The sequence below is a fragment of the Notechis scutatus genome, chromosome 8, assembly GCF_049901735.1.
Source record: "Notechis scutatus isolate UNSWTSFEM ecotype Mainland chromosome 8, rNotScu1.2, whole genome shotgun sequence".
Lineage (NCBI taxonomy): Eukaryota > Metazoa > Chordata > Lepidosauria > Squamata > Elapidae > Notechis > Notechis scutatus.
In genome coordinates this window covers 13,842,577-13,858,574 of record NC_142016.1, presented here as the reverse complement: position 1 = coordinate 13,858,574, position 15,998 = coordinate 13,842,577, and the positions used below count along the sequence as shown (strand labels likewise).

The 15,998-nt window shown below is 44.4% G+C and overlaps 1 protein-coding gene across 1 annotated transcript in view; it reads left to right on the top strand.

Annotated features, from left to right (window-relative positions):
* Positions 1-8,730, top strand: part of LOC113417625 (mitochondrial peptide methionine sulfoxide reductase-like) — a 93,030-nt gene extending 84,300 nt beyond the window's left edge. Inside the window, exon 7 of the mRNA XM_087970712.1 lies at positions 5,776-8,730. The gene's annotated coding sequence lies outside the window, so the exon portion shown is untranslated. The remainder of the gene's footprint in view (positions 1-5,775) is intronic.
* Positions 8,731-15,998: the final 7,268 nt, after the last annotated feature.

Genomic DNA, 15,998 nt, shown 5'->3' with positions numbered 1-15,998 from the left:
GAGGAGTTTGAATGGTCACTGGTGAATTGTTGTAAATCAAAAACAACCCATACCTTCAATCGGGGAAGGTTATAACCTGGTTCTGTCTCTGCTGAAACTTTGGCTCTGTTCATACATCATGATTTTTGTTATTGAATTAGCCCACTTCCTGGGTTTGTACCGGGGTGGGATTCAACCGGTGTTACTACTGGTTCGATGACTACGTTTTGCTGCGCACACGTGGAAAAAACCTTAAGCTGTGCTGCCCAGACAGCTGAAAAGCGCTGCGCGTGGGTGCGCAGCATTTGAAAAACCACTTTTTTCCTGCTTTTTCAACCTCAGCTGTGCCACGCAAAGCAGCTGACGTTGAAAAAGCAGGAAATAAAGGACAGGTAAGAGCCCGGGTGGGCCAAACAGCAGCAAACACAGAACCGGTTCGTTGTCTGCTATTCTTCAGAGCTACCGGTTCTATAGAGCCAGGCAGAACCAATAGTATCCCACCCCTGGTTTGTACATTAGCACAAACCATAAAGTTGCTGAGAATGAAAAACTTACTAAGCTCCACAACAACAACAAAAATGACAACCTTATCAGGATGAGCACATAATGCAAACACAGCACTGAGGTCTTCAAACTGGTTGACTTTTTTATTTTTTTATTTATTTGTCAAGCATGCATTTGATAATATATGTAAGTATAAACATGATTATTAATACATGAAATAGATCGGTGATGGGATTCAGAAAATTTTACTACCGGTTCTGTGGGCGTGGCAAGGGAAGGATACTACAAAATCTCCAGTCGGAGGTGGGATTTGTCAGTTCTCCGAACTACTCAAAATTTCCGCTACCGGTTCTCCAGAACAGGTCAGAACCTGCTGAATACCACCTCTGACATAGCTATCAATAAAAGGGAACCTTAAGACAGGGACGGTAGGCACGGTGGTGCGCTGAACAAAATTTCAGGAAAGGCTCAGACACACGCACCCCTTCCCCATGTTATTATGGAAGGAAAAATGGAATATTTTTGTTGGCTGGTACTCAGACCTTCATGGCTGGCTAAGGAATTCTGGGAGTTGAAGTCCACACATCCTAAAAAGGGCTAAGGTTGAGAACAAGGGTGTCAAACTCAAGGCCCTCAGGCCAGATCCTCTCCAGGGGGTGCTTAGATCTGGCCTGCAGGGCCCCCCTGAAAACAGCAAAGGCCCGCGGTGCATCTGTGAGCAAAAACAGAGCTTGGGAAGGCAGCGTGTGCAGTGGTGGTATTGTACTGGTTCAGCCCGGTTCTGCCGAGCCAGTAGCGGCGATAAGCAGCGGAGACTGAACCACTTCTCTCCACCGCTCTGCTGTTGGGCCCACCTGGGCTCCCATACTCACCGCTATCCCCTGCTTTTGAAGCGCAGGTGCTTTGCGCATCACAGCAGATTGCTGTGTGGTAGCTGCTAATGTGACCGGGAGAGTGCAGGCTTGCAGGAGGTGAGTTGGAACGCCTCTGCGCTTGCGCAAACGCCTCTATGCCCACGCAAAGTGTGCCCACCAAGCCACGCCCACCAAACATGGTGGTAAGACTTTTTGAATTCCACCACTGAGCGTGCGGCCCTTCGCTGGCAGAGGGTTGCAGGAAGCCGTCACAGCCAGAAACAGAGCTCAGGAATCTGTTTTCACTGGCAGAGCCCTCAGGCCACCACAGGCGCCCCCCGACACGAGTGATGTTGAGCTGACCACGCCCCCCCTTGCCCCCCCCACCAAGGTCAAACACAACCCTGATGCGGCCCTCAATGTAATCGAGTTTGACGCCCTTGGCCTAGAAGAAGGCAGTGGTAAACTTCTTCCATATTGTTGCCATGAAAACAACAGGGCTGGTCCATAAAATCAGCAGGAGCTGAATTCAACTGGCGGGGTGGGTTGTGTTTTGGTTTTTCTTAAGGGCATTGAATGTAGGCACTCCTGGCTGTAGAGCTTTGGATCAGGGGTCTCCAACCTTGGCAACTTTAAGACTTGTGGACTTCAACTCCCAGAATTCCTCAGCCAGCAAAGCTTTATAGTCGATATATTTAGAGCAGGGGTCTCCAACCTTGGCAACTTTAAGACTTTGCTGGCTGAGGAATTCTGGGAGCTGAAGTCCATAAGTCTTAAAGTTGCCAAGGTTGGAGACCCCTGCTTTAGACCCAGCTCTGCTCCTTCTACTGCAGAGGCACCATTGGCTCTCACCCCTCCAGCTTCCAATTCCTGGCTGTTTCGTGATAGCTTTCCTGCAGTTTGTCTCTGACACACACACGCCCGTACAATGCTGGTGCACTGCTTCCTGAAGAATACAGCTTTGTTCTTTCTCTTCAAGACATTGCATGACCTTTTTCCGGGAAGATCCATCTGCAGCCTCTTTCCATTTCTTCCAATATCTGCCTCTATCCTCGACCTTCCACTAGAGGCCTCCCTATTAAAAGCATTGGGAATTCGGAAATTCTCTTTCTTTTGTAGCTTTCTGGGTGAGAAACCAATATGGTTAGACATTCCTGGAGATTTTCAATCATCCAGGTCATGGTTGTCCGAAAGGTGCTTTTCCAACAGGCAACTGGACTTTCTTGTTTGGTTGTTGTTGTTTTTTTCCCCTTTGAGTCCGAGAGTTCTGAACTGAAGAAGCTTCTTGGATGAGAAGCGAGATCTTTTCAAAGGAGAAAAACCAAGGAAGTCCAGTTGCTTTTTGGAAAAGCGCCTTTAGGATAATGTGTTTTAAGGCAGGGATCCCCAACCTTTTTGACGCCGCGGCCCGGTACCGGCATCAGCTGGGCGCCGCGGCCCGGTACCGGCATCAACTGGGCGCCGCCATCTTTTGACGAAAAAGTGCTTCCGGTGACCTCACCGGAAGCACTTTTTCGTCAAAAGATGGCGGCGCAGTGCTCGTGAGCTTTTCGGGTAGAAATGGCTTTCTACCCGGAAAAGCTCACGAAGCATGGCGCCGCCATCTTTTTGATGAAAAAGTGCTTCCGGTGAGCTTTCTACCCAGAAAAGCTCACCGGAAGCACTTTTACCAAAAAGATGGCGGCACCCAGCAACCAGCGGCCCGGTAAGAGTTGTTCCGCGGACCGGTATCGGTCCGCGGACCGGCGGTTGGGGACCCCTGTTTTAAGGTTTTAGGCTACGATTGGGGAGACCTAGTGGAAACTCACTGAGTGACTTGGAGATAGTTCCTCTCTCTCAGCTAAACCTATCCAGGGGAGTAGTTGGAGGGGTTTGATGAAGAAAAAAAATATTTTGCAAAAAAAACAACCCACACCCATTTCTTAGAATGATAATGACAACACAAATGTGTATTTTATGAAACGTGAAACTCAATCAACCGAACACTTAAAATGTATCACAAATATTATTGACCGGCACTGATGGTTGATATGGGTTGCTGCCAGCATCCTAGGTCTCCTCCCTCCTCTTCCTCCTCCTCCTCCTCCTCATTATTGCTGTTGTTGTTTTGCTGCATTTGAATACACAGAGAGCTTTGGCCAGGGGAAGAAAAGGCACAGAGGCAGAGAAATGACCACCCCCAAAAATGGAATTATTTTATTCATTTGATTTGATTTGTCAATCGCTTACAAGATAATAGGTATAAGTATAAACATGAGCAAGAATACAGGAAATATGTACGAATAAATGGGGACAATAGCACAGGGACAGTAGGCACGATTGTGCACTTATGCACGCCCCTTACAGACCTCTTAAGAATGGGGTGAGGTCAATTAAATTGGGAACTTATAGGGAATTGGGATCATGCTTTTAAGTTTTCCAATAGTTTTGATTGAACCCATTTTTGTTCCAAAATTGGCAATTTGTGACAATTAGATACTGTATATTTCAAAAACTGGAGTTTGGATATTCTTATTCTTCCCGTTTTACTTAGTTTCTGTATCGGTTGAAGTTACTCAATGTTTCTTGCACACAATTATTGCTTGTATCCTGCCTAGTAGAGAATTGGAGAGTTGGTTCTGGTGCAGTGCTTAAAGAGCTGGCTTAGAAACCAGGAGACCGTGAGATCTAGTCCCGCCATAGGCATGAAGCCACTGGCTGACTTTACGCCAGTCCTTCTATTTCAGCCCAACCCATCTCACAGGGTTGTTGTTGTTGCTATGGGGAAAACAGGAAGAAGGAGTGTGAGATATGTCCGCTGCCTTGAGTTACTCATAAAACAATAAACACAGGATAAAATTTTAATAAATAAGGAATAAATAAAATTAAGTCTCCTGCTAGATCTAAGAAAACATGGTAATGTTGTGTTTGGGTGTGTAAAAAAGGTTCATCAAAAGTGGTTAATACCATTTAGAATTTTGGCCTTGATGTGACAATACCGACAATACTGCTACCCTTCAAAAAGACCTCAACTATGTATCAGAATGGTCAAACAAATGGCAACTTCAAATCTCAACAAATAAATGCTCTGTCTTACATATTGGCAAAAAAAATATCAGAAAATAAAATACAATCTGAATAGTCAAGACCTTGTTGATGATCCAAACTCTGTCAAAGACCTTGGAGTACTCATCTCTAATGATCTAAGTGCTAGAGCCCACTGTAACTACATAGCCAAAAAGGCATTAAGAGTTGTTAACCTAATCCTGCGTAGCTTTTTCTCCGGTAATATCACACTACTAACCAGAGCATACAAAACATTTGCTAGACCAATACTTGAATACAGCTCATCAGTGTGGAACCCACATTACATATCTTATATTAATACAGTTGAGAAAATCCAGAAATATTTAACAAGAGGAGTTCTCCACTCCTCTACTTGTTGCAAGAATACCTTATGCCACCAGATTTGAAATTCTAGACCTAGACAACCTAGAACTACGCCACCTTCGGTCCGATCTAAGTATAGTACATAAAATTATATATTGCAATGTCCTACCTGTCAATGAATACTTCAGCTTCAACCATAACAATACAAGAGCACACAATAGATACAAACTCAAGGTAAACCGCACCAAACTTGTTTGCAGGAAATACGACTTTAACAACAGAGTGGTCAATGTCTGGAATACTCTACCTGACTGTGGTTTCTTCCCCAAACCCCAAAAACTTTAACCTTAGACTGTCTACTATTGACCTCACCCCTTTCCTAAGAGGTCTGTAGGGGGCGTGCATAAGCGCACCAATGTGCCTACCGTCCCTGTCCTATTGTTCCTTTTATTTTTCTTATATGCATCCATTTCATGTATTCATAACTATGTGTATTCTTATACCTGTTATCTCATAATTGCTTGTCAAAATAAAATAAATAAATAAAATAAATAATCACCCGGACTTCCATTCAACAAAGGTCTAATGCTTTGAAATTGCTGATTGCTATAAGGGGGGAAAATAATGTCTTTGCCATTAGTTTTCTTTCTCTCCATCCACCTACCAGCCTGTCTGTCCATCCACTGCTATACATTTGGCAAGGCACTGTTTGCCTACTGCATGGAGCCCCCTTTGAGGGGTGACATTCCTCTGGTCTCCTTGTAGCTTTGGCTGTCTTGAATATGGGTTCCAGATGGAAGAACAGACTTCTTGGAGTCAGGCAGATGCCAGAGCATTAGAGTCAGCCAAGCTGTTCTTTTCCAGGTGGAGGTTCTCAAACTCCCTTTGCCCTTAAATAAACCTTTCTTGGGCTGCTTTACAAAAATGCAAGTTATCATGTTTGAAGTCAAACAAAGGCTATCATTCCCTTCCCCTTTGTGATGGCCTGGGATAATTGTTTAGGTACCAGGATCAAGCAGAGCCCTGGCTAACATCTGATTCTTCTTCTTTTTTCTTCTCCATTTGCAAGGAAAACATGAACTGAACCAAAGAAGCTTCTTGGATGAAAAGCAAAATGTTTTCAAAGAAAAAAAAAAAACCAAGAAAGTCCAGTTGCCTTTTGGAAAAAGCACCTTTGGAATAACCATGACTTGGATGACCCAGAATCTCCATAGACAGCAAGAAAAACATGCATCCCAATCCCGTACTTTCTAACTGTATGATAGGAGAAATTCTCCTAACATTATTGTCAATTTCAAAGTTAAACGATTGAAAATATTTTTTTAATGAAAAGTTTTACCAAGAGCATAAAAAATGAATGCAAACGAATTAAGAGTTAAAGCAGCAAAGAAAGGAAGGAGAAAAAAGTGCAGAAGGAAAGAATAAAAATAAATAGAACAGAAGAAGCTTCTGGTTTCTTTGCAGCAAATACATGTACAATTACAGAATGATCCCTTACTCTTCAAAGTTAAAAGAGTTTTCAGGTGGATTTCTCCCACTCCGTCTGGGAGGATTCCACTTTTCTGTTCTTTTTTCAATTCGATACTGACCAAGAGAGAGAAAGCAGAATAGCTTCCACTGTCCTGTCTCTGGAGTATAGGATTCTAAAACGAGCCAGGGAATTGGTTCACCTAGTTTAGTCTTATCCAGAAACAGACAATTGGGAAAAAGGATAAATGTACCGATGAAGAAGTAAATTGTAGCCTTCCAGGCCACCTGCTACATCTGACTTTCAGATTCTTTTAAACATGTTTTAATTGGAAATGGATATGTTGCAAATGAAAGCATCAGTTCTTGGCCTCATCTTTATTTACAAGATGCCTCTGGGGCCCTCCTTGGCCTGATAGGCATCCTTAGAACATAAAACTGGTGGGCAGATGGAGACCATGGCTTTGTTTGAAGTCTGTCCACCTGCTCAAGGATGCATCCAGGTGGATGGGAACAAAGGATGGTTCAGGGCAATTCTCCCCTTCCATTTAAACATCTGGCCTGATAAAGAACTGAAGGGAAAGAGTCAAAAGAATATTGTGCTGGATGAATTTCCATTGAGGGACCCACTCAACTTCTGATTGTTTTGTCCAGGATCGTTTCAGTCTCCGAGAAAAGGCATTTCTTAAAAAACAATTGGCTATGCCCAAAATACCAAAGGGGGAGGCAGGCACTGATTTGCATCTTTAAGGCATTTAGCAGTTTCATGTCTCCTTCCTGTTGTGATCACATCTGCATCTTTTTGCACCAGGGCAACTGTTTTTAAATGGCCTATAACATCTCCTGCTGGGCATCTCAGGCTGAACAGGAAAACAAGGATGGGGGCTGAGCAAATTGGCCACTGATGGGCAATTGTCTACTTAACCCTCCAGCCCTGACCATCCCAGATGGTGAAAAGGACTTTAGCAGTTGCTAAAATCCCTCCTGTAGACTTCAGATAAATGGCTGGCACTCCCTCCTTATCAGCTCATTAAAAATCCCAGTCTCACCTAAGGATGATCCTCATAGTTTGTAGATAAGAATGGGGTTGTGTGTGCTTCTTGCAAGGAGGGGAAATGCTGATAATGGACACTTTGGGTTGCATTTTGTCTATTTGATCTCAAAGCGTCATTCAACAACTGGCACCCAGGTGTAAGAGCCAGGAATCCAAGGTTGTTGACTGTAATTCATTCAGTTTTGTTGACATCCCAAGTTCTTACACCATTCCTTTATCTTCAGACTCAAACTCATCTGGGATTAGTTGAAGGAGAGTAGCAATTAATTTTTTTTTTCCACATTCCCATCATTCTGCTTCCGTGTCTCTTAGCCATCGGAGGCTAATCCCATGGGTGGGGAGAGGCAGTGCTCATTTTCTTCTTTTACAATCCGTCCTCCCCATTCCCCCCCCCTCCCCAATTCCCCAGGTATACCTGAAGGAAATGCAAAGTTTCACCTGCACAATATATGTTTGGAGTCATATTAAAAAACAATTACTACCAACCTGCCTTCCATCGAGGACCTGAATACTGCATGAGTCAAAAAGAGGGCTGTGAAAATATCTACAGACCCCTCACATCCCGGACATAAACCGTTTCAACACCTTCCCTCAAAACAATGCTATAGAGCACTGCACACCAGAACAACTAGACACAAGGACAGTTTTTCCCCAAAACCCGTCACTCTGCTAAACAAATAATTCCCTCAACACTGTCCAAATATTTACAAAGCCTGCACTACTATTACTATTAATCTTCTCATCACTTTTTATCGCCCATCCCCTGTGACTGTATGACTGTAACTTATCCTTGCAATTTATATTGACTGTTTCCTACTATGATTTGATTGCTTACTTGTACACTATGACTATCATTAAGTGTTATATCTTGTTTCTTGACAAATGTATCATTTCTTATGTACACTGAGAGCATTTGCGCCAAGACAAATTCCTTGTGTGTCCAATCACACTTAGCCAATAAAGAATTCATTCATTCATTCATTTGGCCTCACAATCAAAGTAATAAATTATAATACCAATACAGGTAATCCTTGACTTACAAGCATTTGTTTAGTGACCATTCAAAATTACAATGGCACTGAAAGAAATGACTTTTGATGGTTTTTCACACTTACAGCCATTATACATTCCCGTTATCGAGTGATCAAAATTTGGATGCTTGCCAAATGGCATATATTTATGATGGGCTCATGTGATCATCTTTTATGGCCTTCTGAAAAGCAAAGTCAATAGGGAAGCCAAGTTAATTATTAAAGCTAACTTAATACCTGCAATGATTCACTTAACAACTGTGGCAAGAAGGGTCATAAAATGGGGTGAAACTTAACAATTGTTTTGCTTAACAATAGAAACTTTTGCTTAGAAATAAAAATTTCAGGCTCAATTGCAATCATAAGTCAAGGACTACCTGTATTGAAAAATGTTTTGAGAGAGGAGTATGCACTTGAAATAGGTCACATTTTGTTATATTGGGGTTTTCTTAATATAAATTAATTTCATTCATTTGTCTCATGTTTATCATTTTGCTTTATTAATCAAATTTACATGGCTGCTTATCTCAATGGAAATGACTCTGGACGGTGTATGTCAGTCTTGGAATGCAGGTGGGAAATGTAGTTCTTTTTAATATCAACACCTTTGCGACTAGAAAAAGGGGTACAAATAGGGTGAGGCTCTTGCTCTCTGATGGGCTAGATGTTTACGTGTGGGGAATCTTTGCAAAAGAAAACAAAATACCGGAGGACCATGCAACCCCCCATCGACAGCCTAAAATGATTCAAACAATTCCTCACAACTCTAAATGATTTTGCTCCAAAACAGGATAAAGATTTTAAGATCGAATGTTTCTCCTGCAGATAATAACCACTCCTCAGCAGCTTGTCCAGCAGCTCACATCTGGCTGAAGGCTTATGCAGCAGTGAGTCCCTCATCTAAGGTTTGATTAAGCTCTGAAGATACTTCTGCAATTCTTTTTTTGGTTCCATCTTCCTTTTCCTCTGCTGTAGAAGAGTGCAGGTGTGATGCAGTCAAGGGTAGCCCCAGGGATGAAGGTTAGAGAAGTCAAAGGCACATGTTATTCTGCTGCTGCTGCTCCTCCATGGTGCTACCAGTCCACTGGATTGATCTAATTTGATTGGGATTGAAGGGCTTCTCCTTGGTTTGGGCAATGAGTTATGGAAGTTCCAGAGGAAGAGTTTCTTGTGGTTCCCATCTTGTGCTGCTGGAATCTGCCATTACACTGCACTTTGGTGTGGCCCTCTATGCAATACAGGTGTTTTAGTTCTACACAACAGGGATCCCCAACCTTTTTGACGCCGCGGCCCGGTACCGGCATCAGCTGGGTGCCGCGGCCCGGTACCAGCATCAACTGGTCGCCGCCATCTTTTTTTGACGAAAAAGTGCTTCCGGTGACCTCACCGGAAGCACTTTTTCGTCAAAAAGATGGCGGCGCCAGCGCTTCCGTGAGCTTTTTCGGTAGAAATGGCTTTCTACCCGGAAAAGCTCACCGAGCGCTGCCGCCATCCATCTTTTGATGAAAAAGCTTCCGGTGAGCTTTCTACCCAGAAAAGCTCACCGGAAGCACTTTTACCAAAAAAAGATGGCGGCGCCCAGCAACCAGCGGCCCGGTAAGAGTTGTTCCGCAGACCGGTATCGGTCCGCGGACCGGCGGTTGGGGACCCCTGCTACACAATGACGACCTTATTTACCAAAGAATGGCAGCAAGGTATTGTAGGAAACCGCCCTCCCCTCCTAGAAGAAGGAAATGTTTTGGGAAATGTTAAAAAGACAGGATAGAATATTTCCCCTGAATGAGAAATGGGAAAAATCTTAAAGGGAGGCAAAATCCAGCCCCAGTTTCCCTGCCCCGAGCAGAAACTTGAGGAGGCCAGCTTTTAGAAATGCAGATTTGGTAATCCATTCAGAAAGACTGGGTCAAGACAGAAACTGGGTCAAGATAGATAAGCAACAAACAGAAGGTTGACAAAGTTAGCCCAAAAACCTAGGATTTGCATTTCCCCTTTTGCCTATAGAGCCAGCCATGACCTCTACATGACCCCACAGGAATCCAGACACCACTCTAAACTCCATTTTGTCAGCTGCCACAGAACCACAAACCCTGGGGGTTCTCTTCACCAATAAATGGATCCTCTTTCCAATCAGGCCTCCAGCCTCCAGTCTCTCTCCTGGCTTAGAACTGGACCTAGATATTTCTTCCAACAGTATCATAACCACAGACAAAAAGAACCACACCTTTGGCTGGTATTTTGGGAAAAGGAGTTCTAACTGGAAGCCTGTGCCCAGCAAGGTAAGGTTTTGTAAACCAGGGATCCCCAACCTTTTCGACGCCGCGGCCCGGTTCCGGCGTCAGCTGGGCGCCGCGGCCCGGTTCCGGCGTCAGCTGGGCGCCGCCATCTTTTTTTGACGAAAATCACTTCCGGTGACGTCACGAAGTGATTTTTCGTCAAAAAATGGCGCCAGCGCTTCTGGTGAGCTTTTCGGGTAGAAATGGCTTTCTACCCGGAAAAGCTCACCAGCAGCTGGCGCCGCCATCTTTTTGACGAAAAATTGCTTTTTTACCAAAAAGATGGCGGCGCCCAGCAACCAGCGGCCCGGTAAGGCTTGTTCCGCGGCCCGGTACCGGTCCGCGGACCGGCGGTTGGGGACCCCTGTTGTAAACCATAGTTGTGAAGTTAGCACCCACCCCTCTCCTAGAAAAGTGAAATATCCTAGGAAATATTAAAAAGGCAGAATATTTCCCCTAAAAAGAGAAGTAGAAACTCAGAAGCAGAAACTTGCCTCAGAAGCTCACCCCCACCTTTGTTAATGGGCGAGCCATTAAGGCCAGGGCCAGAATATTCTACATAACAAAGGCCTTTGCCCATCTCACCACCTGGCCTGGGAAGAGTACATCAGCCAGCACTCAGGTGAAGCCATGTGGTCCAGACAAAACCTACAAAGTTAGCTAAGATCCCCGCCCCTTGGGAGTCTGACAGCCAATGGGATACATTTCTTGCACAGGAACAGGAAACACTAAGGTGGGGCCCAACAGAGGGTATATAACTAAGGGTCTCTCAGCATTTTGCCCCTTTTTCTTCTTTTCCTTCACCCAACATCTTGAAGCATGTGATCATCCTTTCACTTTGGAGCTCCAAGCCATATGGTCCTGTCCACCATTAAACCATCTTTCCAAACAGCCTCCACGTTTCCAGTGTCTTTTTCCCCACTTGGAAGTGAACCCAGAAGGATATTTTCTTCCAATAGTTGATACAGCCAAAATATTTAATTCTTGTAGAAATGTATTTACAATATTTCTTACTCGGCCCAATGTGCCAATAACTTAGGGATGGTTTTGCAAATTCTTTGCAAAAACATACCCATGTTGATTGTTGCATCTTTGGGTTTTGTAGTTTTTTTTGTTTTTGTTTTTTGTTTTGTAACTATATCTAATTCTTTTTCCTTGAATTCTCTAGAGGCCAGATCTACAAAAAACTGGTAAAAATTTAACATCATCATTTCTACCACTTTTTGATTTCTATGTTCATACCATATTCAGAAAATTTGGATATTACAATTTCTGCATAAAACCCAGTGAATCAGAATGGCTAGCCTATCATTATGTTGTTTATAATCTGTTTGAGCAATTTTGTTCCAATTATCCACAGCTTTTCTTTATGAATTCAGCATTTGCTGCTGTTTGATACCTGCTGAATTCTTATAGTCAGAAAAGTAAATAAAATTTGCTTTTTCCAACAAATTTTTAGCTCTGGCACATTGGCATATTGGCAGTTCCTCTATAAGTGTATGTTTCTGTTGTATGTTTTAATGGAGTAGTATTTTGCCTCTGAATTATTTTTGGCTTGTTTCATTTTCTTGTACAGTAACCAGCATCCTAAGATTGGGGTGGGTGAGTTTAATAAATACGGTAATAAATAAAATTAAACCAAAGAAAACACATTTCAAACAAATTTGTATGTGTTTGAAATACAAACTAATCCCTATAAAATTGCAATTACCTAGGATATGTAAATACAGTCTTAATTAGCATCAGCTCCCCCAAAACCTTAAAATATTCCTCAGTTTTAGCTGTTTTATGAACGGACATGAAAAAAAATTGTCTAAATTGACACATTCCTTCAATAGTACAACAATAGCGGTGATGGTAATGGTTGATGATGATAATGTAGAAATTTTCATCACTGCATCGGTGTGGAATTCAGCTTTAATCCATGGATCATCCAACCTGCATTGTTCCTTGTGCTCCAGAGACAGAAGTGATGAAACAAAATAAGTGGAAGACAAAAGGCTTCCTTAGATTACAGGTCCCACGATAGAACATTTCAAGCTCTTTCTTCTTCATGAAGAAAGCCAGGTGGGTCTTGAAGCCAGAAAGGAGGTCCTCTGGTCATCGCCTTCTGCTGCAGCTCTTATCTCAAGAGGAAGCCTTCTGCCTTCTTCCCTCATTCTCTGCTAGCCGAGAAAGTTTAGATCTACCAGATGATCAGACAAATTGGGAAAACAATGGCCCACAGGCAGGGGTGGGATTCTACCAGTTCGCACCTATTCGCTAGAACCGGTTGTTAACATTCTAAGCAGTTCGGAGAACCAGTTGTTAGGAGAAATTTACTGGTCTAATCCTGTAAGGAAGACAGGAAGGAAACATTCTGGTGTTGCTTACAGAAACTGCCTCTCCGTTAACCCTTATTACATTCTTGGCAGGACTAGACTTCCTGTCTCAGGAACCTCTCTAGAGTTTTTTCCCCCTCCTTTGCTGGTACTTTGCTTGTGTGGAGTGACCAATCAAAGTTATAGTGGCACTGAAAAAAGTGACATGACCCTTTTTCACACTTACGACTGTTGCAGCATACCCACAGTCACGAGAGGCCAGGCGAGGAGATGCGTGCCTCGATGTGAGTGATATTGAGTTGGCCACGCCCAGCCAATCACATGACCACCAAGCCACGCCCACCAACTAAGCCACGCCCATAGAATCGGTTGTTCAAAAAATTGAATCCTACCTCTGCTCATACCTGGACGTCCAGTTCAGCTATCCAGGCGATTGCCTCTGGTGTTGGTTTGTACAGGTCTTCTAGGGAATCAGAGACAAACACATGGATTGGGGGAAAGGAAGGATTTTGTTAATTTTGGTTAATCAACCACCTCCAGGATGAAGCTCCCCCATTGGAGGTCCTCAAACCACCTGGTCGAGCCTGGCCTGGAGGTTCTTATTGTAGGAAGTTAGCACCCACCCCCTCCTAGAAAAATTGAAATATCATAGGATATATTAAAAAGGCAGAATATTTCCCCTAAAAAGAGAAGTAGAAACTCAGAAGCAGAAGCTCATCCCCACCTTTGTTAATGGGCGGGCCATTAAGGCCTGGGCCAGAGTATTCTACGTAACAAAGGCCTCTGCCCATCTCACCACCTGGCCTGGGAAGATTCCATCAGCCAGCACTCAGGTGAAGCCATGTGGTCCAGACAAAGCCTACAAAGTTAGCTAAGACCCTCCCACCCCGGGAGTCTGACAGCCAATGGGTATACATTTCTTAAACAGGAACAGGAAACACTACGGTGGGGCCCAACGGAGGGTATAAAACTAAGGGTTTCTCAGCATCTCTGCCCTCTTCTTCCCTTCTTTTCCTTCACCCAGCATGTGATCATCCTTTTCACTTTGGAGCTCCAAGCCACGTGGTCCTGTCCACCATTAAACCATCTTTCCAAACAGCCTCCACGTTTCCAGTGTCTTTTTCCCCACTGGGAACTGAACCCAGAAGGATATTTTCTTCCAACATTATGAAACATCAGGAGGGTGGGAGCCAACCTCATCTAAGGGGCTAAGAGTTTCCACAGGGCAGGAGCCATGGCAGAGGCTGAATGGAGAAAGGATCAGCGGTGGGATTCCAAATTCCCCCCCCCCCACTGGTTCTATCAGAGCGTGCTTTGGGGAGATAGGACAAGATAGGACAGGGGTAGGTGGGTGGGTCCAGCCAGAGGTGGTCTTTGCCGGTTCTCTGAACTAGTCAAAATTCCTGCTACCGGTATGTCAGAACCGGCTGAATGCTACCTCTGGAAAGGATTCTCTCTTGAAAATCAATATTCACACTTGCTCAGGATTTGTAGACCTTCTGGCATTCGGAAGGCTTTCCCGTTCCGATATGCAGGTGGTCCTTGACTTATGATTGTTAACGGAGCTGGCCAGTTGCCAAGCAGTCACATGAAAGCTGGAGGTAGGGGTGGCCATTAGAACTTTGGAACCGGGTTGGAAGTACCTCCAGGAAGGTCCGTCGTAACTTCGAACCATTGCTAAGCAACCCGGTTGTAAGTCGAGGGCTTACCTGTATATATGCCTCCCTCTTTCCTGCTAGCGAGTTGTCAGGGCAGCCAAACAATAGCAAGGAAAAACAAAATACAAACTTCAGCATTCTAGCCGTTCTCTGGAGCATCACATGGAATAGAAAAAAGCCAAGTGAAAGTGATACCTAAGCCCCCTCTCTCATTCATCCGGAAAGGAACAGGGCAGCCTTGCTCACCTCTTAACAGAAATAGGATCTTCTGATTTAACCAACTTGACTTCATCTGAAGATGTAGGGTTGCAGACTAAAACTATTTCACCTGGGGACCTACCTCTATACAAGCAGTTCTAGCCTTACAACAGTTCATTTAGTGGCCGTTCAAAGTGACCAAGGCACTGAAAAAGTGGCTTGCGACCATTTTTCACACAGTGGTGGGATTCAATTTTTTTTTACTACTGGTTCTGTGAGCATGGCTTGGTGGGCAGGGCAGGGGAAGGATCCTGTAAAATCTCCATTCCCTCCCCACTCCTGGGGGAAGGTTACCACCAGGGGTGGGATACGAGAGGGTTAACGACCGGTTCGGGGAGCTTCCCTGCACGTTGTGAACCGCGCGCCTGTAAATCGTCATCAGCATGCTGTGTGAAGAGAAACAGCCTTTGAAACAGCCCTCTTTTCCTGCTTTTTTAACTTCAGCTGTGCCTCGTTCGGCAGTTGAAGTTGAAAAATCAGAAATAAAGATCAGGTAAGAAGGTTAGAGCCCAGGTGGGCGGGTGGGCAAAAACATCAGCAGACATAGAACCGGTTCTATGTCTGCTGCTCTTCAGAGCTACCGGTTCTACAGAGGTGGACAGATCCGGTAGAAACCCACCTCTGGTTACCACCAGTTCTCTGAACTACTCAAAATTTCCGCTACCGGTTCTCCAGAACTGGTCAGAACCTGCTGAATACCCCCACCTCTGCTCATTACCAGTTTTCACACTTACAATCATTGCAGCATCCCCGTGGTCACGTGATCAAAATTCAGACAAATACATCCAAATTTGACCAGCGCTTGATGCAGAAGCTGGCCAGTCTGGCAACCCCTTTGAGCAGGGGGTTGAACTAGAAGAACTCTGAGGTCCCTACAATTCTATGTTCAACGGTGGCCACAGTGATGTGATCAAAAGTCTTCCTGCCTTCATGGGGGAGACGTTGACCGCCATCTTGACTTATTATACCATATCCTGCCAACTCTCAGTGGTGGGATTCAAAATTTTTTACTTCCGGTTCTGTGGGCGTGGCTTGGTGGGCGTGGCTTGGTGGGCATGGCATGATTTGGAGGGTGTGGCTTGGTGGGCATGGCATGGCTTGGTGGGCGGGGCATGATTTGGAGGGTGTGGCTTGGTGGACATGGCATGGCTTGGTGGGCATGGCAGGGGAAGGATCCTGTAAAATCTCCCTTCCCTCCCCACTCTTGGAAGAAAGTTACCACCAGTTCTC